The following is a 23,347-nucleotide window of genomic DNA, read 5'->3' on the forward strand; positions in this document are numbered from 1 at the left end:
TACACTCACTCCCTCGGTGAACTCATCTGCTTTCATGGCTTCAACTATCATCTCTATGCAGATGACACACAGATCTACATCTCTGCCCCTGTCCTCTCCCCCTCCCTTCAGGCTCGTATTTCCTCCTGCCTCCAGGACGTCTCTACCTGGATATCTGCCCACCACCTAAAACTCAACGTGACCAAAACTGAGCTCCTCATCTTCCCTCCCAAGCCCGGTCCTCTCCCTGACTTCCCTATCACCGTGGATGGTACGACCATCCTTCCCGTCTCTCAGGCCTGCAACCACGGTGTCATCTTTGACTCGGCTCTCCCGTTCACCCCACACATTCAATCCGTTACCAAAACCTGCTGGTCTCACCTTTATAATATAGCCAAGATCCGCCCTTTCCTCTCCACTCAAATGGCTACCGTACTGCTACAGGCTCTAGTAATATCCCGGCTAGATTACTGTGGCAGCCTTCTCTCTGATCTCCCTTCCTCCTCTCTCTCCCCACTCCAGTCTATTCTTCACTCCGCTGCCTGGCTCATCTTCCTGCAGAAACGCTCTGGACATGTCACTCCCCTTCTTAAAAACCTCCAGTGGTTGCCTATCAACCTCTGCACAAAACAAAAACTTCTCACTCTAGGCTTCAAGGCCCTCCATCACCTTGCTCCCTCCTACCTCTCCTTCCTTCTCTCTTTCTACTGCCCACCCCGCAAGCTCCGCTCCTCTGCCGCCCACCTCCTCACCATCCCCCGTTCTCGCCTATCCCGCCATTGACCCCTGGGCCACGTCCTCCCGCGGTCCTGGAACGCCCTCCCTCCTCCCCTCCGCCAAACTAATTCTCTTCCCCTCTTCAAAACCCTACTTAAAGCTCACCTCCTCCAAGAGGCCTTCCCAGAATGAGGTACCCATTTCCCGCTGCTCCCTCTACCCTCCCCCTTTCACCTCTCCGCAGCTAAACCCTCTTCTCCCCCCTTTCCCTCTTCTCCTCCCCCTCTCCCATCCCATCCCCTCAGCACTGTACTCGTCTGCTCAACTGTATATATCTTCATTACCCTATTTATTTTGTTAATGAGATGTACATCACCCTGATTCTATTTATTTGCTATTGTTTTAATGAGATGCTCTTCCCCTCGATTCTATTTATTGCCATTGTTCTTGTCTGTCTGTCTCCCCTGATTAGACTGTAAGCCCGGCAAGGGGCAGGGACTGTCTCTATCTGTTACCCATTTGTACATTCCAAGCGCTTAGTACAGTGCTCTGCACATAGTAAGTGCTCAAGAAATACTATTGAATGAATGAATGACTAGTTTTCTGATTAGTGCAATTTGTTAATCTGGGAGGGTTGCAGTGTGAATGGCATTTTGGCGGGGTAGGAAAAAGAAATAATGGCATTTGTTAAGCGCTTGCTATGTGCTAAGCACTGTTCTAAATGCTGGGGTAGATTACCTTCTATCTCCCTGTGACTGTGACGTGGAGTTCACTGTCTTAATCCCCATTTTACAGATGAGGTAACTAGGGCACAGAGAAGATAAGTGACTTGCTCAAAGTCACAAAGCTGATAAGTGGCAGAGCCAGGATTAGAATCCACGACCTCTGACTCCCAAGCCCAAGCTCTCTCCACTAAGCCATGCTGCTATGGGAAGAGACTCCACCCAGGCAACCAGGCATGCTTTGGCAGCCCTAGGGATTTAGAGTTGGGCTTAGGTTCAGGGTAAGGGTTAGGCTTCAGGTTCAGATTATTGTGAGGTTTACGGTTATAGTTAGGGCTAGGGTTAGGGCTGAGTTGGGCCTAGGTTAAGGTTAGGGTTAGGGTTTAGGTTAGGGTTAGAATTAGGGTTAGAGGTAGGGAAAGGGTAGGGCTAGGGTTAGGTCTAGGGTTAGGATTATGTTGAGGTTAAGAGTTAGGGTTAGGGTTAAGGTGAGGTTTTAGTTTTTGTTTAGGGTTCGAATTTAGACCTAGGGTTAGGGTTAGCACTCATTCATTCATTCATTCAATTGTATTTATTGAGCGCTCACTGTATGCAGAGCACTGTATTAAGCACTTGGAAAGTACAACTCAGCAACAAACCAACAATGGGCTCACAGTCTAGAAGGGGGGGAGACAAACAACAAAACAAGTAAGCAGGCATCAATAACATCAGTATGAATAAATAGAATTATAGGTTTATACACTTCATTAATGAAATAGAGTAATGAATATGTGCATATATACACAAGTGCTATGGGGCGAGGATGGGGTAGAGCAGAGGGAGGGAGTTGGGGTGATGGGGAGGGGAAGAGGAGCAGAGAAAAGGGGAGCTTAGTCTAGGAAGGCCTCCAGGAGGAGGTGAGCTTTCAGTAGGGCTTTGAAGCAGGGAAGTGTGCTAGTTTGGTGGATGTGAGGAGGTAGGGCATTCCAGGCCAGAGGTAGGATATGGGTCAGGGGTCGACAGCATGACAGGCGAGAATGAGGCACAGTGAGAAGATTAACACCAGAGGACGGAGGGTGTGGGCTGAGCTGTAGAAGGCAAGAAAGGGTAAAATGATGGAGAGCTTTGAAGCCAATAGTGAGCAGTTTTTTGCTTGACACTTGCTATGCAACCACTAGAGATTTTTGAAGAGGGTGGTGACATGCCCAGAACGTTTCTGTGGAAAGATAATCCGGGCAGCAGAGCGAAGTAGAGACTGAAGTGGGAAAGGGAGATCAGAAAGGATGCTGTTGCAGTGATCCAGTCGGGATAGGATGAGTAGTTGTACTAACAGGATAGTGGTTTGGTTGGAGAAGAAAGGGCAGATCTTGCCGATGTTGTGAAGGTGAGACCAGCAGGCTTTGGTGACAGATTGGATATATGGGAGAAGTTGCAGGCTTGTGTGACAGGAGGATGGTAGTGACGTCCACAGTGACCAAAAAGTCAGGTGGATGACAGGGTTTGGGAGGGAAGATAAGGAGCTCAGTCTTGGACATGTTGAGTATTAGGTGGCAGGAGGACATCCAGGTGGAGATGTCCTGAAGTCAGGAGGAGATGCAAGCCTGGAGGGAGGGAGAGAGAACAGGGGAGGAGATGTAGATTTGGGTATCATCTGCGTAGAGATGATAGTTGAAGCCGTGGAAGCGAATGAGTTCACCAAGAGAGTGAGTACAGATGGCGAACAGAAGGAGACCAAGAACTGACCCTTGAGGAACCCCTACAGTTAGGGGATGGGAGGGGGAGGAGAAGCCCTTGAAGGAGATTGAAAATGAATGAGAATGAGAATGAGCATTAGGGTTAAGGTTAGGGTTAGGGTTAAGGCCTGGCCTAGGGCTAGGGCTAATGTTGGGTTTAAGGTTAGAGTTAGGGTTAGGATTATAGTTAGGTTTAGGACAAGGGTTAGGTTTGAGGCTAGGGTTCGCATTAGAGTAAGGGTTACGGTTAGGTTTATGGTTAGGGTTAGGTTAGTGTTAGGGCTAGGGCTAGGCCTAGGGTTATGACCTCCTTCTTGCCAAATCCAATGGCTCCTACTCCGTTCTAATTCTCCTTGACCTCTCTGCTGCCTTTAACACTGTCGACCATCCCCTCCTCCTCCACACCTTATCTCACCTTGGCTTCACGGACTCTGTCCTCTCCTGGTTCTCCTCTCATCTCTCTGGCCGGTCATTCTCGGTCTCCTTCACTGGTGCCTCCTCCCCCTCCCATCCTTTAACTGTTGGAGTTCCTCAAGGGTCAGTTCTTGGCCCTCTTCTGTTCTCCATTTACACTCACTCCCTTGGTGAACTCATTCGCTCTCACGGCTTTGACTACCATCTCTACGCAGCTGACACGCAGATCTACATCTCTGCCCCTGTCCTCTCCCCCTCCCTTCAGGCTCGCATCTCCTCCTGCCTCCGGGATGTCTCCACCTGGATGTCGGCCCACCACCTAAAACTCAACATGAGCAAGACTGAGCTCCTCATCTTCCCTCCCAAGCCCGGTCCTCTGCCAGACTTCCCTGTCACTGTGGATGGCACGACCAACCTTCCCATCTCTCGGGCCCGCAATCTCGGTGTCATCTTTGACTTGTCTCTCTCATTCACCCCACACATCCTATCCGTTACCAAGACCTGCCGGTTTCACCTTACAATATCACCAAGATCCGCCCTTTCCTCTCCACCCAAACGGCTACCTTACTGCTACAGGCTCTCGTTATATCCCGGCTACACTACTGTCAGCCTTCTCTCTGATCTCCCTTCCTCCTCTCTCACCCCGCTCCAGTCTATTCTTCACTCCACTGCCCAGCTCATCTTCCTGCAGAAACGCTCTGGGCATGTCACTCCCCTTCTTAAACACCTCCAGTGGTTGCCTATCAACCTCCGCTCCAAACAAAAGCTTCTCACTCTAGGATTCAAGGCTCTACATCACCTTGCCCCTTCCTACCTCTCCTCCCTTCTCTCTTTCTACTGCCCACCCCGTACGCTCCGCTCCTCCACAACCCACCTCCTCACCGTCCCTCGGTCTCGCCTATCCCGCAGTTGACCCCTGGGCCACATCCTCCCGCAGCCCTGGAATGCCCTCCCTACTCACCTCTGCCAAACTAATTCTCTTCCCCTGTTCAAAACCCTACTTAAAGCTCACCTCCTCCAAGAGGCCTTCCCAGACTGAGCTCCCCTTCTCCCTCTACTCCCTCTACCGCCCCCCCTTCACCTCTCCGCAGCTTAACCCTCTTTTCCCCCCATTTCCCTCTGCTCCTCCCCCTCTCCCTTCCCATCCCCTCAGCACTGTACTCATCTGTTCAACTGTATATATTTTCATTACCCTATTTATTTTGTTAATGAAATGCACATCGCCTTGATTCTATTTAGTTGCCATTGTCTTTATGAGATGTTCTTCCCCTTGACTCTATTTATTGCCATTGTTCTTGTCTGTCTGTCTCCCCCGATTAGCCTGTAAGCCCGTCAAACAGCAGGGACTGTCTCTATCTGTTGCCAACTTGTTCATTCCAAACACTTAGTACAGTGCTCTGCACATAGTAAGCGCTCAATAAATACTATTGAATGAATGAATTAATTAATTTTAGGGGTAGAGATAGGGTTGTCAAGCTTATGGCTAGGGGTAGGGTTAGGCCCAGGCTTAAGGTTAGGGTTAGTATGAGGGCTAGAACTAGGTCTAAGGTTAGGGTTAGGTTAGATTTAGGGTTTGTGTTATGGTTAGGATTATGGCTAGGATTAGGGGTAAGGTTAGGTTTAAGCTTAGGGTTGGTGATAATTATAGGGCTAGGGTTAAAATTAGGGTTAAGGTTAGAGTTAACTCTAATTAGGATTAAGGTTAGGGTTAAGGGTTTGAGTTTGGGGTAGGTTTAAGTTTAGCATTAGATTTAGCACTTTGGCTATGGCAAAGGTTAGGTTTAGCGTTGGGGTTGTGGTTAGTATTAGGGATAGGGATATGGTTAAGTTTAGGGTTAGGGTTAAGGTGAGGGTTAGGGTTAGGATTAAAGTTGGGTTAGGGGAAGGTCAAAGGGAAGGTCTAAATTTAGGCCTAGGGTGGGGATTAGAATTCTGGTTAGAGTTAGGATTAGTGTTAGGGTTAGTGCTAGGACTAGACCTAGGGTTAGAGTTAGAATTAGCTTTAGGTTCAGGGTTAGGGCTAGTGTTAGGGCTAGGGTTCCTGTAAGGGTTTAGTGTTTGGGTTAGGGTTTGGTTTAGGTTTCATTTTTGGGTTAGGCCCAGGGTTAATCCATGGGTTAGGATTAGGGTTAGAGTTAGTTTTAGTTTTAAGGCTTGGTGAGGGTTATGGTTAGGGTTCAGGTTAGGGTTTGGGTTAGTTTTATGGTTAGGTTTAACACTTGAGATATTGCAAGCACTAGGGTTAGTTTTAGGATTATGGTTAGTGTTAGGGATAGGGATAGGGCTATTGTTAACGATTAGGACTGGGTTAGGTTTATAGCTAGAGTTAGGGTTAAGGTTAGGATTTGGGTTAGGTTACAGTTAGGCTAATTGCTAGGGTTATGGCCAGGGTTAGGATTAGGGTTAGGGTTGGCTTTAGGTTTAACGCTAATCCTAGGGTTAGGGTTATGGTTAAGGTTAGGACTAGACCAAGGGCTGGGTTTATGATTAAAGTTAGAGATAGGTTTAAAGTTATGAATAACTTTAATGTGAGGTTTAGTGTTATGGTTAGTGTTAGTCTAGGATAAGGATTTAGGTTAGGGTTAGGGCTAGGCTTCGGGGAGGGGTTAGGGTTAGGGTTGATTTTAGGGTTAGTGGTAGGTTTGAAAAGGTTAGGTTTAGGGATAGACCAAGACCTAGAGCCTGGTTTAATGCTAGGTTTAGGGTTAGCATTAGGCTAATCAGGGTTAAGGTTGGGCTAAGGGTAGGTATAGGGTTTGGGTTAGGGGTAAGGTTAGAGTTAGGCCTAAGGATTAGGTTTAGGCTTAGTTTTAGGGTTAGTGGTAAATTTAAGGTTTAGGCCTATGGCTAGGATTATGTTTATGTCTAGGTTTGGGGCTATGATTAAGGTTAGGGTTGTGGTTAGGTTTAGGGCTAAGGTTAGGGTTACAGCTAGGGCTAGATTTAGGTTTAGGTTTAAGGTTAGGGTTAGCGGTAGACTTAAGCCTGGGTCTAAGGCTAGGGTTAGGATTAGGTTTGAGGATAAGCATAGGTTTAGGATTAGGGTTATAGTTAGGGTTAAGGTTAGATTTATGGTGAGGTTTACGAATACATTTAGGGTTAAGATTAAGGTTAGAGTTAGGGCTAGCATTAGTTTTAGGACAATTTGTTGCTCAGTGAGAGTTTCCAGGTGAACAAACTTCTGAGGTAGAAGAACATGGGCTCCCCGACATGCTTCCACAGCCCAGGGGAGTTATTGAGACAAGGCTAGTGTTAGGGTTAGGGCTAAGGATGAGCCTAGGGCTAGGGCTAAAGTTAGGGGTAGTGTTAGTTTTAGGGTTGGGTTAGGCCTAGGGCTAGTCCAAGGGTTAGGGTTAGGATTAGGTTACGTTAAGGCATAGGGTGGTTATGGCTAGGACTAGGACTGGGTTTTGGGTTAAGGCTTCAGTTTAGGGCTATGCCTTTGACTAGGGTTAAGATTAGGGTTAGCATTAGGTTTAGGGTTAAAATTAGGGTTAGGGCTACAGCCAGGGCTAGTGTCAGGATTAGGTTTAGGCTTAGGGTTTATGGCAGAGGGTAGACTTAGGTTTAAGGTTGGGGTTAGAGTTAGTTTTAGGGGGAGACAGACAAGAAGAGAAAACAAAACAAGTAGAGAGGCATCAATAACATCAATATAAATAAAAAGAATTATAGGTATATACACATCAATAATAAAGTAAGTAGAATAATAAATGTGTATATATATATATATGTATATGTACATATAAAGAAATAAATGTGTGTATATATATATATACACAAGTGCTGTGGGGCGGGGAGGAGGAGAGGGTAGAGTAGAGGGAGGGAAAGGCCTCTTGGACGAGGTGAGTTTTAAGTAGGGTTTTGAAGAGGGGAAGAGAATCAGTTTGGCGGAGGTGAGGAGGGAGGGCGTTCCAGGACCGCGGGAGGACGTGGCCCAGGGGTTGACGGTGGGATAGGAGAAACCGAGGGACGGTGAGGAGGTGGGCGGCAGAGGAGCGGAGCGTGTGGGGTGGGAGGTAGAAAGAGAGAACGGAGGAGAGGTAGGAAGGGGCAAGGTGATGTAGAGCCTTGAAGCCTAGATTGAGGGAGTTTTTGCACTTGGTGAAGGCAGCTAGATCCCACCATGTTAAACCTTCCCCGCCCCCCACTCGGGAAAGGGAACCCACTGTAGGCATCCAAATCCACTTAAACGTTACATACCCATGGCGAAGCGTCTGGCTTCCAACCCCACGAGCGTTTCAGCCAGGGACGGGACCACTCACCCATCCCACGGCCCTCCACTTGGTGGCAGGGCAGAGTGGCCTTTCCTCACGCTCTGGACACAGGCCGACCTGGCAGCTGGCTGTGGCAAGGTCCCGTTCCTCTGCACAGAAGGTTAGAGGTTGGTAGTATTTAGCAGCTGTGCTCTTAGGCCATTCCAGTTTCTGGCCTCAGTTTATCCAATCTCTGTCCTCCCCCCTTCCTCCATCCCTAATTTGATTGGCACGGGGGTGAAGGGCACCTTCTGTATTCCCATCTTGGGTGGTCAATCTAGCAGTTTCGGTTGTGGGGGCGGTATTACACCTTCACTTCCGAGTTGCGCCTGCTGGCGCTCAGGAGGTTACGAGTTAGCATTTGACCTTGATATGGTTGGTACCCCAGAGTCACCTAGGGACATACCACCCCTTGGCTCTCAACATCCGTGCCCACCTGACCCCACCCCTTCCTGCATCCTCTCTGGGTTGCATGGTGGTGGGGTGGCACGGGAAGCCGTGCCTTCCAGCGCAGTCCCTTCCCCCACCACATAGACCGATAACCTCCCTGGCTTGCCACGGGAACCAGGAAAGCAAATTCATGGGTCGGGGCAGAAGACGGTTCCTATCCCATGGCCAGGGCCAACAGAAGGTCGCACCCCCACCCCCCTTAAGGCTGGCGAATAGGAGGTATGGAGTTAAGGAATGTCATTGGTACGCCACCATGGGTTTGAGGCACTGCACTGAGGTAAGGGGCCAGGGATGGTTGAAGTGTCTGCTGCATGCAGATTGAGCAGTGCACCAGTGGGACAGAAAACAAACCCCCACCCCCACTAGCATGCCTTTAGTTAATAGCAAAAAGTCTTTGCAACCCATGCATTAGGGAGGTGACTCAGTTCTCAAAGGAGGCCTTAAAACCAGTTCCAAATTCCTTCCGTGGTGCGGCCTCCTCATCAGCCGCATGGTACACTGCCAGAGATGATCGCGTCCAATTGCCCAGAATCACCGGGATGAAGGGGCGAGGGTAACCGGTCAGGTTGGAAACAGTGTCTGGGTAGAAACAGGTTCCCCTCCCTGATGCTCTCATGTCATGGCTAAGGCTGAAGACAGAATCTCTGGAGGCAGTTCAGCGATGAATCCTTTGCTATAACCTGTCTGAAAGTCAGGCAATCCTAACCGTAGAATTGGGAGGCAGAGAAGTACCCCAGGAGCATCATATAGCTGGTATGATTGATAAAGTTTGAAATAATAGCTTTCCCTAACATTAACGATTATTCTTAACTCATTCGTAAAAATATTAATAACAATTTAACATTTTTTCCAATTATTATCCTTCTGTTGTTTTCCAAATCCTTGGGATATGACTAAACCTTCCCAATCCCTTAAAAGGAAACAATTGTAATGACAAAGTATACATCCAGATCTGTACATATGTATGCTACCAAATAACATCCATCTGCTTTAGCCCCCTTAGCTAGGCTATAGCAGAGACAACACAAAGAGCTTGCGTCATTAACCCTTAACATAATGGAGATTTTATATTAAAGACACTTGAAGCAATTTAATGAGCAAGGATGAACAAGTAAACCCTATTTTTAATACATCCAATTTGTAATATTCAGCAATTAAATCTGTACTTTGCATGCAGCTGTCCCCTTATTAGACTCCTTAAGATCAATGGCTGACAAAGTTTCTCAGCCTAACCCTATTTTAGTTAACTTCTTAAAAATCCATTTAAGGAGAGGGAACTCCAGATTCATTTATTCCAAGTTTTCCCTTACAATCTTTACTACCTTTACTCCAACAATATTCCTTTATACTTGCAAGATATATTCCAAATATGTCAAGATGACTTTTTGTATTTGATTTGCTTATATACATCTTAACAATTTAGCAAACTTTAATGCAGTAAAATTTCAGAAATAATGTTTAAATCACCACCCCTACAGTTATTCCTAGGCTGGGAGAAGAATGGCAAATTCACACCCAATTACCGCCATTGTACTTTCTAGAGGGAGGTGCCTCAGATTGAGGAGGGCAACCATTCACTTGAGGGAGGCAACCCTTTGCTAGAGGGAGGTGCCCTTTCTCAAAGAAATTCCCTTCTGATCTTCTAAACTGATAGCTCTGGCCCTGAAGGCAAATTGGCTAAGTTTACTACCCCCAAGCCTTAACTGCAACTTTCCTGCAAGTAACTGGGTGACTTCATGGATAGCTGAGGGAAGGGAGAAGAATGAAAACCCCAGGCCAATAAGATAATAATGTTGGTATTTGTTAAGCGCTTACTATGTGCCAAGCACTGTTCTAAGCGCTGGGGTAGACACAGGGTAATCAAGTTGTCCCACGTGGGGCTCACAGTCTTAATCCCCATTTTACAGATGAGGTAACTGAGGCACCGAGAAGTCAAGTGACTTGCCCAAAGTCACACAGCTGACGAGTGGCCGAGCCGGAATTCGAACCCACGACCTCCGACTCCCAAGCCCATGCTCGTTCCACTGAGCCACGCTCTCAATCTGCGGAGCTACCCATATGCAGCTAGGAATTTCTCTGTAATGAACAATACACGTTTTCCCAACACTGGCCAATTCATCCAAACATAACTCATCCTAAACACACATTCACACCGACACAGGGGTAAAGCCAATTCCCCCATATCAAACAAGATGTCAATTTCCATCCACTTCAGGACAAAACGCCTAAATCTTTCTTTGTTCCTGTTCACCCACATCCATATACATAGGCATCACCTCAAATCTCAACTACTTGGCTTTTCCAGAACATCCTCCATTCAGTGCACGCAAAACACGAGGGGGACACATTCATGCAATCATCTCAACTGTTAATGCAGAACACTCTGCACGTTCACATCCTTACTCAAAGAGGAGGGTGTGCCCAATCCCACATTCACACAATGTTTTCGGTACTTTAAAACAGAACGGAGATGTTTTCTGGTCATCATCAGAAACTTCTGCATCGAGGGCATTAAGAATCAGATTTCAGCACACGCTGATCTCTCAATGAGCTATTCATAGAATAGTTTGGTGCCTGAAACTTAAAAATAGATAAACTTGGTTAGCGTTGGTTTAATGTAGTGAGGTTAGTCCATCAGAGGGCACTAATCCTTCCCTGCTGGCTCCGGTGGAGACAAGTGCGCCACGAGGTCCAGACGTCACCACCTTGACCGTGAGTATGGGTCAGGTCAACCCCGTGGCCCAAGTCTAGGCAGCTGCTTTCCTGTGGACTCACGTCCACCTGGCCGACTGGCCAACCTCGAGGTTGTCCATCCCTGATCCGCAAGGAATTCAAACAGGCTGCCAGCTCTCTGTCGCCTATGGCCGATCCCACCCTCATCGCCGGGTTCTAATCCCAGCTCCTTCACTTGTCTGCTGTGTGACCGTGGGCAACTCACTTCACTTCTCTAGGACTCAATTACCTCATCTGTAAAATGGGGATTGAGACTGTGATCCCCATGTGGGACAGGGACTGTGTCCAACCGGATTAGCTCGTATCTACCCGAGCAATTAGAACAGTGCTTGGCACATAATAAGCACTTAACAAATACTATTCAGAAGCAGCGTGGCTCAGCGGAAAGAGCCAGGGCTTGGGAGTCAGGGGTCATGGGTTCTAATCCCGGCTCCGCCGCTTGCCAGCTGTGTGACCTTGGGCAAGTCACTTCACTTCTCTGTGCCTCAGTTTCCTCATCTGTAAATTGGGGATGAAGACTGTGAACCTCAAGTAGGACAAACTGATTACCCTGTATCTACCCCAGCGCTTAGAACAGTGCTTGGCACATAGTAAGCGCTTAACAAATGCCATCGTTATTATTTGGTCATGGGTTTGAATCCAGGCTCTGCCACTTGTCAGCTGTGTGACTGTGGGCAAGTCACTTAACTGCTCTGGGCCTCAGTTACCTCATCTGTAAAATGGGGATGAAGACTGTGAGCCTCACGTGGGACAACCTGATTACCCTGCATCTACCCCAGCTTTTATAACCGTGTTCTGCTCATAGTAAACCCTTAACAAATACCAACATTATTATTATTATTTATGTCACCGGTCACCAGGGACAGATTCATTTGGAATTGGCTTGGTGAGAAAGAGAGAGGCCAATGATGGAAAGTCTGAGTTTTGTATAATATTTATTCCGCGAGGCGAACTGAATTATTTGGTTATTTAGATGCAACAAATCAACCTTCCCTTTCAGGAGGAACATGGTGTTAGGGCTTCCCTAACGGGAGGAATATACACCCGCGCGTATGTTACCCACGCGTGGCAGAACACCGGGCCCACCCAGGCAGAACCCACATAAGGTTTACTCGCACGTGGGAAGGCAGCTAGCTCCCACCATGTGCCAGCCCCACTCAGGAGGAATCCACTTATGCTTTAAACCCACTTATGTGTTAAACTCACATATGGTGAGGTGGCTAACTCCCACCAAGTTCACGTGCCATTCGGGAGGCATCCACTTACGCCTTAATCCACTTATGTGCTTCTCGCACTTGGTGAGGTGGCTAGCTCCCACCATGTTCACGTCCCACACGGGAGGCACCCACTTAGACATCAAATCCACTTGAACGTTACATACCCATGGCGAAGCGTCTGGCTTCCAACCCCACGAGCGTTCAGCAGGACGGGACACTCACCCATCCCATGGCTCCTCATTTGGTGCAGGCAGAGCGGCCTTCTCACGCTCTGGACAGAGGCGACCTGCAGCTGGCTGCTGCAAATCCCGTTCCTCTGCACAGAAAGTTAGAGGCAGCAAGTATTTATCAGCTGTGCTCTTAGGCCATTCCAGCTTCTGGCCTCAGTTTATCCAATCTCTGCTCTCCCCCCCTCCTCCATCCCTAATTTGATTGGCACGGGGGTGAGGGGCATCTTCTGTATTCCCAGCTTGGGCTGTCAATTTGGCAGTTTCGGTTTTGGGGGCAGTATTACACCCTCGCTTCCGAGTTCTGCCTGCTGGCTCAAGAAGTCACGTGATAGCATTTGACCTTGAGATGGTCGGTACCCCAGAGCCACCTTGGGACATACCTACACCAATCAGAACGGAAGGATTGAAACCGACATCCACAAAATTAAGGATCAACTGAAAACTCTGCCTAACAGGTTCCCAGGGACTGGGAATGGGACTTGGGGGAGTTGTTTTTATCCTTGATCCCAGGAATCAGTGGGTGAGTAAAGGGTACCCTCTGAGTTGTCGTCCAAATCACTGTTATCCTGCTATACGTGTATATAAGTTTTCTTTTCCTGGAAAGCTTGTGCGCTTGGGTCCAAGAACAAATGAAGAAGGACAAACAGGAAAATGGGCTCAGCTCAGAACTTTGCAGACCGTTCTTTGCTAAAATGCCCCCTTTCCTCTCCCACAGATGTTCCATCCTGGTTCATGGTCGTCACCCACCACCTCGATTCTCTTCCCTCCATCAGTGTTCTGACCAACTTGCTCACCTACAGCCATGTCACCATGGCACTGCTCCCCTCCCACTAGAAGGCTGGTGTTATTGGAAGAGAAGTCGGAAAGACATGGTTTCCTGAGGGTAAGGCTTGGAAGATAAGATCCAAGGGGTGGAGTGTGACTGGTCAGGCCCTGGCCAGCCCAACTCTGTCTTTGTGACAGGCCCCGGAGGGCTGGCAGGAAGACCACTCTCCAATGGCTTCTTCCCCATTGCTTTCAAACCTGCCCATGTCTCCCCATCCTAAAAAAAACCCTCCCTTGACCCCACGGCTCCCTCCAGATAACGCCCCCCTCCCTCCTACCATTCCTCTCCAAATTCCTTGAGCGAGTTGTCTACACCTGCCATCTCAAATTCTTCTCTTCCAGTTCTCTCTTTGACCTCATCCAATCTTGCTTCGGTGCCTTTCACTCCACAGAAACGCTCTCTCAAAGGTCACCAACAATCTCCTGTTTGACAAATCCAATGGCCTCTGCTCCATCCTAATCCTCCTCGACCTCTCAGATGCCTTCGGCACTGTCAACCACCCCCTTCTCCTGGAAACATTATCCACCCTGGCTTCACTGACACTGTCCTCTCCTGGTTCTACTCTTATCTCTCTGGCCATTCATTCTCAGTCTCCTTTGCAGGCTCCTCTGCCTCCCACCCCCTAACTGTGGGGGTCCCTCAAGGTTCAGTTCTGGATCCCCTTCTATTATTCTCCATCTACACCCACTTCCTTGGAGAGCTCATTCGCTCCCATGGCTTCAACTACTATGTCTATGCAGATGACACCCAAATCTACATCTCCAGCCCTTTATCTCTCTCCCTCTCTCCAGTCTCGCATCTCCTCCTTGCCTTCAAGACATCTCTACTTGGATGTCCTCCCATCACTTCAAACTTAACATGTCCCAAACAGAGCTCCTTCTCTTCCCAACCAAACCCTGTCCTCCTCATGACCTTCCCATCGCTGTATATGGCACCACCATCTTTCCTGTCTCACAAGCCCATGACCAGGGCATTATCCTTGACTCCTCTCTCTCAGTCAACCCACATATTTAATCCGTCACCAAATCCTGTCGGTCCCACTACTCAACATTGCTAAAATCCTCCCTTTCCTCTCCATCCATACTGTTACCACGTTAATACAATCACTCATTCTATCCCTCCTGGATTACTGCATCAGCCTCCTTGCTGATCTTCCAGCCTCCTGTTTTTCCTCACTCCAGTCCATACTTCATTCTGCTGTCCGGATCATTTTTCTATGAAAACTTTCTGAACATGTCACCCGACTCTGCAAAAAACTCCAGTGGTTTCTCCTCCACCACTGTATCAAACAAAAACTCCTCTCCATTGGCTTTAAAGCACTCCATCACCTTGCCCCTTCCTACCTCACCTCTCTTCTCTCTTTCTACAACCCAGCCCAACACACTTGGTTCCTCCAGTGCTAACCTTCTCACTATGTCTCGATTTCACCTGTCTCACCGCCAACTCCTAGACCACCTCCTGTCTTTGGCCTGGAACACCCTTCCTCCTCTAATCTGACAGACAACCACTCTCCTCTGTTTCAAAGCCTAATTGAAGGCACATCTCCTCCAAGAGGATATACATACATATATAGTATATTGTATACATATATTGTATATATTATTTATTGCCCTATTTATTTTGTTAATGAGGTGTAAATCCCCTTGATTCTATTTATCTTGATGATGTTGTCTTGTTTTTGTTTTGTTTTGGTTTGCCGTCTCCCCCGTTTAGATTGTGAGCCTGTCATTGGGCAGGGATTGTCTCTATCTGTTGCTGAGTTGTACATTCCAAGCGCTTACTACAGTGCTCTGCACATAGTAAGCGCTCAATAAATACTATTGAATGAATGAAGAGGTCTTCCTAGACTAAGCCCCACTTTTCCTTATCTCCAACTCCCTTCTGCATCACCCTGACTTGCTCCCTTCATTCTCCCCTTTTCCAGCCCCATATCACTTATGTACATATCTGTATTTCCCACCTCCCCCTCCCCCAGTCCCCAAGCACTTATGTATATATCTGTAATTTTATTTGTCTTGCTGTCTATCTCCCCAACTCTAGACTATGAGCTCGTTGTGGACAGGGAATGTCACTGTTTCTTGTTGAATTGTACTTTGCCAAGCACTTTGTACAGTGTTCTGCATAGAGTAAGTGCTCAATAAATGATTGAATGATTGAATGAAGAAGTGTAAGCACATTCCCTGTACTCCAACAGCCTGACCTGAGAACCACTCATAGCAAAACAAAACAAAAACAAAATCAACAGTACCTTGTAGCTTCTCATGATTATAACACAATGGAGACTTATGACGGGGTGTACAGAGCAAGGCAAGAAGCATAATAATAATAATGTTGGTATTTGTTAAGCGCTTACTGTGTGCAGGGCACTGTTCTAAGCGCTGGGGTAGACACAGGGGAATCAGGTTGTCCCACGTGGGGCTCACAGTCTTAATCCCGATTTTACAGATGAGGGAACTGAGGCACAGAGAAGTTAAGTGACTTGCCCACAGTCACACAGCTGACAAGTGGCAGAACTGGGATTCAAACTCATGAGCCCTGACTCCAAAGCCCATGCTCTTTCCACTGCACCATGCTGCTTCTCATGCATGCCGCAAAGTGGGATGACAAAGGTAAAGATATCCAAAATTATGCCACCCACCGCCAAAAATAACGACTTGTCCTCATCACTAAAGAAGCAGTATACCCTGATATATACAACCACCTTACCCTGGGAAAATGTAGATGGAACCATGATCACAAACAAAAATGAAACTTGCACATATGCTAAGAATGCTTTTCCCTTCTGCTAATTGTGTTTGACTCTCCCAAGCACTTAGTACCGTATTCTGTACAGATTCTGAACCTGCCTTTCACCATCAAGGAGGAGGCACTTCCCAACAGAAAAAAAACAATCAAATGGTGGTGTGATCTTCTCTGGAACTGTAGTAAAGCACCCATTTCTAACCAAAATCTACAAGCAAGGAGAATAATCCTCATATATCTGCATGAGCTCTTCCTCAACCTCTGGAACATTCAAGAAATGCCACAAGACTGGACACCCACCATTTACCTGAGCACCAACGTTTACCTGACCTACTTGTAGTAAAGCTGCGGGGAGAACATGGTTATGGCCTGAGTGCTGGAGCTGTGTTGAATGAATAAAGAGTTACTCCCACCACTAGTAAAATGCCCAGGGTAAGTCATTGCTGGGCTTCCCTGTGGCTCTGCCAAGGCTGCCCTTCTTTTTATCCCCCCTTCACCCTCTCTTCTCCTGGTGACCCCTTCCTCAATAGGCCTTGGCCTCAGCATGACTCTGCCCTGTGGAGAGGAAGTCAGGGTGGCTGTCTGTATTCTGGCTGAAGGAAAGAATGGGTTGCACAGATGACCGCCCTATTGGTAGAACCTCCAATACCTGAAATGCAGCTGGCCCTGCCCATGAGCACTGACTGCCAAAGTTTAAGTTGGGCTGGACAAGTAGGGTAATATGTGCTGTTCTTTTTTTGTTTTTCTGTTTGTTTTATTTTTGTGTGTGGGTGATGGGGTTCAGGGTAGGTTTGGGTGAGTGCTTTGCAGATGTGAAGTTGGGGCAGGTTTTATGTAAGATGATAGAGACACTGCCCAAATCATCCCCTAGAGAAAGAAAGGTGAGAAACCACAAAGACATCTCACTGCTTTTCACTGACAGCACGATTCTAGCTAGGATCCTTCCTAACAGGCTATCTGAACCAGAAAGTGACTTCAAGACAAAATACCACAGAGCACATGTTATCTTTAGTATGACTAGTGGAGAAGAAGCATAACCTAGTGGAAAGAGGAGGGGCTTGGGAATCAGAGGACCTGGGTTCTAATTCTGGCTCTGCCAATTGCTCTGCCAGTTGCTAGCTGTGGGACCTTAGGCAAGTCACTTAACTACTCTGTGCCTGTTTCCTCAACTGCAAAATGGGGATTCAATACCTGTTCTCCCTCCCATCTAAGACTGTGAGCCCCATGTGGGACAGGGACTGTGTCTGACCTAATTGACCTGAGCACATGGAATGGTGTTTGACACATAGTAAGCGCCTAATGAGTATAATAAAACAAACACCCAGCCCAGTCTTTTCCAGCCCACTCCAGCCATTCCAGCCCACCCCAGCCCAGCAATTGCAGCCTTTTCCTGCAATTTCAGCCCAGAGCAGTCCAGCCAGCCTAGCCCACTCGAGCCAGCCCAGCCTACCCCAGGCAGCCAGCCCACTCCAGCCAGCCCATGCTACTCCACCTAGCCCAGGCCAAACACATCCAGCAATCCCAGCACAATCCAGTCAGCCCAGTTTAGTCCATCCACCACAGAACAGGCCGCCCAGCCCAGCCTAGTCCATCCAGCCCAGCACACTCCAGCCAGCCTGGCCCAGTCCAGGCATCCCGACCCTCTCCACAGAGCCTAATCCACAACAGTCCAGCCATTCATTCATTCAATCATATTTATTGAGCACTTACTGTGTGCAGAGCACTGTGTTAAGCACTTGGGAGAGTACAATACAACAATAAACAGACACATGCCCTGCCCACCATGAGTTTACAGCCTAGGGGAGGAGACTGACATTAATATAAATGAATAAATATATTACAGATATGTACATAAGTGCTGTGGGGCTGGGGAGGGGGGAACAAACAAAGGGATCAAGTCAGGGCAACAGATCATCCTTCTACAAAAGCGTTAAGGACATGTCACCCCGCCCCCCTCAAAAATCTCCAGTGATTGCCCAATGACCTCTGTATCAAACAAAAACTCCTCACCATTGGCTTTAAAGCACTCCATCACCTTGCCCTCTCCTACCCCACCTCACCTCTCTTCTTCTACAACCCAGGCCGCATATGTTGCTCCTCTAGTGCTAACCTCACTGTGCCTCCATCTCACCCGTCTCACTGCCAAACCCTGGCCCATGTCTTGCCTCTGTCCTGGAATGCCCTCCCTCTTCAAATCTGACAGACAATTACGGTCCCTCCCCCTTCAAAGCCTTATTGAAGGCACATCTCTTCCAAGAGGCCTTCCTAGACTAAGCCCCACCTTTCCTCAACTCCCACTCCCTTCTGCGTCACCCTGACTTGCTCACTTTGCTCTTCCCCCACCTCCCAGCCCCACAGCAATTTTCTCTACATCTGTAGTTTAATTTATTTGTATTGATGTCTGTTTTCCCCCACTCCAGACTGTGAGCTCACTGTGGTCAGGGAATGTCACTGTTTTTTATTGTTGTACTGTACTTTCCCAAGCACTTAGTACAGTGATCTGCACACAGTAAGCACTTTATGAATATGATTGAGTGAATGAATGAATGAACCAGCCCAGCTCACTACAGCCAGCCCAGCCAAACCCATTCCAGCTAGTGCAGTCCACTTAATACACCCCAGTCCTTACCACTCCAGCCAGGGCTTCCCAGTCCAGCCATTAAAGCCCAGTTCAGACAGCCCAGCGCATTCAAGTCAACCTAGCCCAATCCAGCCAGTCCAACCTAACCCAATCCAGCCCAGTCATTCCAGCGCACTCCGACCGGCACAGCCCAGACTAGTTCAGCCAGCCCAGCACATTCCAACCTGTCCAGCTCAGTCCAGGCAGTTTAGCCCTCTCCAACTAACATCTAGCCAGCACAGCCCAAACCAGCCCAGTATTTACAGCCCAGTTCAGCAACTGCAACCAGGAGCAGTCCAAACAGCCCTGCCCACTCCAGCCAGCCCAGCCTAAGTCATTCATTCATTCATTCATTCATTCATTCATTCATTCAATAGTATTGACTGACTGCTTACTATGTGCGGAGCACTGTACTAAGTACTTGGAATGTACAATTCGGCAATGGATAGAGACAATCTCTGCTCAATGACGGGCTCACAATCTAAACGGGGGAGACAGACAGCAAACCAAAAAAGAACAAAAGAAAAACGAGACAACATCATCAAGATGAATAGAATCAAGGAGCTATACACCTCATTAATAAAATAAATAGGGTAATAAATAATATATACAAATGAGCACAGTGCTGAGGGGAGGGGAAGGCGGAAGAACAGAGGGTTGGGGGGGAGGGGAGGAGAGGGGGAGCAGAGGGAAAGGGGGGTTCAGTCTGGGAAGGCCTCCTGGAGGAGGTGAGCTCTTAGAAGGTCAGCCAGCTCAACCCACTCAAGCCAGCTCAACCGAGCCCAGCCAAGCCCAGCCCAGTCCCGCCAGCCCATCAAGGCACTCTCCAGCCAGCCCAGCCCACTCCAATCCACCCAGCCTAAACCCATCTAGTCATTCCAGCCCATTCCAGCCCACCCAGCCCACTCTATCCAGCCGAGCAAGCCCATAACAGTGCAGCCAGCTCATCTTAATCCACCCAGCCCAGATTTCTCCAGCTGGCCTAGCCCAGTCGGGCCAGTTTAGCCCACTCCTTATTCTACCCTTAGTCCGACTTTATCGACACCCATGCCCATTGCCCTCGCCTGTTGTTCCAGGTGTTTAACTCCCTCCTCAAACCCCTGTCCCTCTGCCTCCCAGTCCCTTGCCCCTAATGGCCTGGCCACCTACTTTACTGAGAAAATTGACACTATCAGGCATCATCCCCCTAAAATCTTCCCTGCCCTTCCCCAGGCACTCTCTCCTCCTGCCCCTTCTTCAACTCCCCCATCTTTCCTAGCAATATCTCTAGAGAATATCTCTTGATTTCTCTCAAAATCCACCCCCTCCACCTGCGCATCCGACCTCATTCCTTCACACCTTATAAAAACTCTTTCCCCTTCCTTTCTTCCCTCCCTAACTGCCATCTTCAACTGTTCATTCTCCATTGGCTTCTTCCCCACTGCTTTCAAGCATGCCCATGTCTCCCCGTCCCCAAAAAAAGAAAAACAACTCTCTTTTGACCCCATGGTTCCCTTCAGCTGTTGCCCCATCTCCCTCCTACCATTCCTCTCCAAACTCCTTGAGCGAGTTGTCTACACCTGCTGTCTAAGTTCCTCTCCTCCAAATCTCTCCTTGACACCCTCCAATCTGGCTTCCACCCCCTTCACTCCACAGAAACTGTCCTCCAAAGGTCACCAATGATCTCCTTCTTGAAAAATCCAATGGCCTCTACTCCATCCTAAACCTCCTCAACTTCTCAGCTACCTTTGACACTGTCAACCAGCCCCTTCTACTGGAAACATTACACAACCTCAGCTTCAGTGACACCGTCCCATCCTGGTTCTCCTTCTATCTCTCTGGCTGCTCATTCTTAGTCTCTTTCTCGACTTCCTCGTCTAGCTTCCACCCCTCAACTATGGGTGTCCCTCAGGGCTTAGTTCTGGGTCCCCTTCTATTCTCCATCTATATCAACTCCCTTGGAGAACTCATTTGTTCTATGCAGATTATACCCAAATCTACGTCTCCAGCTCTGATCTCTTTCCCTCTCTGCAGTCTCACATTTCCTCCTGCCTTCAAAACGTCTCTACTTGGATGTCCTCCCATCACCTCAAACTTAACATGTCTAAAACAGAACTTCTTAACTTCCCACCCAAACACTTGTTCTACTCCTGATTTTTCCATCACTGTAGACCATCTTTCCCATCTCACAAGCCCATAACCTTGGCTTTATCCTTGACTCCTCTCTCTCATTCAACCCACATATTCAATCCATCACTAAATCCTGCCAGTTCGACTTTCACAGCATCCATCCTTTTCTTGTCCTTCCAAACTGCTACCACGTTAATCCAATCATTTACCCTAACTTGCCTTGATCACTGCATTAGCCTCCTTGCTGACCTCCGTGACTCCTGTCTCTCCCCACTACAGTCCATACTTCCCTTCGCTGCCCAGAACATTTTTCTACAAAGAGGTTCAGGCCACGTTTCTCCTCTCCTCAAAAACCTCCAGTGGTTGCCTGTCCACCTCAACATCAAACAGAAACTCCTGATCACCGGCTTTAAAGCACTCATTCACTTTGCCCCTTGCTATCTCACCTTGCTACTTTCTTACTACAATCCAGCCTGTACACTTCGCTCTTCTAATACTAACCTTCTCACTGTACCTCAGTCACATCCATCTAGCTGCCGACCTCTCACCCACTTTCAGCCTTTGGCTTGGACTGCCCTCCCTCCTCACATCCAACAGACAATTACTCTCCCACCATCAAAGTCTTATTGGAGACACATCTCCAAAAGGTCTTCCCTGACAGGGCCCTCCTTTTCCCTTCTCCCTCTCCCTCTCCCTCTCCCTTCTGCATCACTCTGACTTGTTCCCTTCATTGATCCCCCTTCCCAGTCCCACAGCAACTACATGTCTGTAATTTATATCAATTAGTGTCTGTTTCCTGCCCCAAGACTGTAAACTCGCTGTGGGCAGGGAATGTGCTTGCCATATTGTTATCTTGTAGCCTCCCAGGTGCTTAGTACAGTGCTCTGCACACAGTAATCGCTCAATAAATATGATTGACTGACTGACAGACACTCCAAGCAGCACAGCCCACCACAGTCCAACCAGTGCCATATAGTCAACTCACCCCAGTCCAGCCAGTCCAGTCCCCACTAGCCATCCCAATCCAGTCCACCCAGCCCATCCCAGTCCAGACAGCCTAGCCCACCCCAGCCAGTCCAGCCTAGCTCAGCCCAGTCTGGGGAAGCCCAGTGCAGTACAGACAGCACAGCTCAGTTTGGACAGCCCAGTCCACTCCAGACAACCCAGCCCAGTCCAGGCAGCATGGCACCATCCAGCTAGCCCCATCTAGTCCAGTCAGCCTATCCCAGTCCAGTCAGCCCAGACCCCACCCGTCTTCCCAGCCCAGTCCACCCAGCCCATCCCCGTCCAGCCACTGCAAGCCATTCCAACCATTCTAGCCCAGTCCAGCCAGCCTAGCCCAGCCCAGCCCAGTATCGACATCCCAGTGCAGTCCAGCCAGCCCCACTCAACCAGGCAACCCAGACCAGTCCAGCCAGACCAGCCTGGCCCCATCCAACCTACCCATTCCAACTATCCCAGCCCAGTACAGCCAGCCCAGCCCAGCCAATTTAAGCCACTTCAGCACATAGCCTAATCCAGCCCAACCCAGACCAACACTGCTAAGGCAGCACAGCCCATCCAGGCCAATTCACTCCAGTGGAGCCAGCCCAATCCAGCTCACTTCAGCTAGCCCAGCCCACCCCGACCACTCCAGCCATTCCAGCCCAGCCCAGTGCAACACACCCAGCTCAGCTCAAACCCAGTCCACTTCAGCCCAGCCTAGCCCCATCCATCCAGTCCAGTTTAGCCTCATCCAGTCAACCCAGCCCAGCCATCCCAGCTGAATCCTGCCATCCCAGGAGAGTCCAGCCAGCCCAGCCCATTCCAGCAACTCTAGTACAGGCTAGTCCAGTACACAGTTTAGCCTCATCCACTCAACCCAGCCCAGCCATCCCAGCTGAATCCTGCCATCCCAGGAGAGTCCAGCCAGCCCAGCCCGTTCCAGCAACTCTAGTCTAGCCCAGTCCAGCCAGCCCAGCACACTGAGCTCATTGTAGTCAGGGAATGTGTCTATTTTTATATTGTACTTTTCCAAGCGCTTAGTAGAGTGCTCTGCACATAGTAAGCCCTCAATAAATGTGATTGAATGAACCCAGACCTCTCCAGCCAGCCAAGCCTAGGGCAGCCAGCCCAGCCCAGCCCATTACATCCAGCCAGTCCAGCCTGCTCCAGTCTAGCTCAGCCCAGGCCAGTCCACCAGGCCATCCCATTCCTGTCAGCCCAGCCCTGACCAATGCTACCAGCACAACACAGTCCATCCAGCCCAATCCATGCCAGCCAGTCCAGCTCAACTCAGCCCACTCCAGCCAACCAGGCCCACTCCAGCCAGGCCTGCACACTCCAGACTGCCCAGATCAGTCAATCCATTCCAGGCAAAAGCCAAATCCAGCCAGCCCAGGCAAGCCCAGTTCAGCCAGCCCAGTCCACTCCACCCACCTGAGCCCAACCCAGTGCATGCAATGCTTCACAATCCAGGCAGCACAGCCCAGTTTAGCCAGCCCAGTCCAACTCAGCCAGCCCAGCTCAGTCCAGCCAGCTCAGCCCTCTCCAGCCAGCCCAGGACAATCTAACTAGCCCAGGGGAGTACAGCCCTCCCAGCTCAGTCCTGACAACCCAGCCCACTCCAGCTATCCCAGCCCAC

The sequence above is a fragment of the Ornithorhynchus anatinus genome, unplaced genomic scaffold, assembly GCF_004115215.2.
Source record: "Ornithorhynchus anatinus isolate Pmale09 unplaced genomic scaffold, mOrnAna1.pri.v4 scaffold_239_arrow_ctg1, whole genome shotgun sequence".
NCBI classification, from domain to species: Eukaryota; Metazoa; Chordata; class Mammalia; order Monotremata; family Ornithorhynchidae; genus Ornithorhynchus; species Ornithorhynchus anatinus.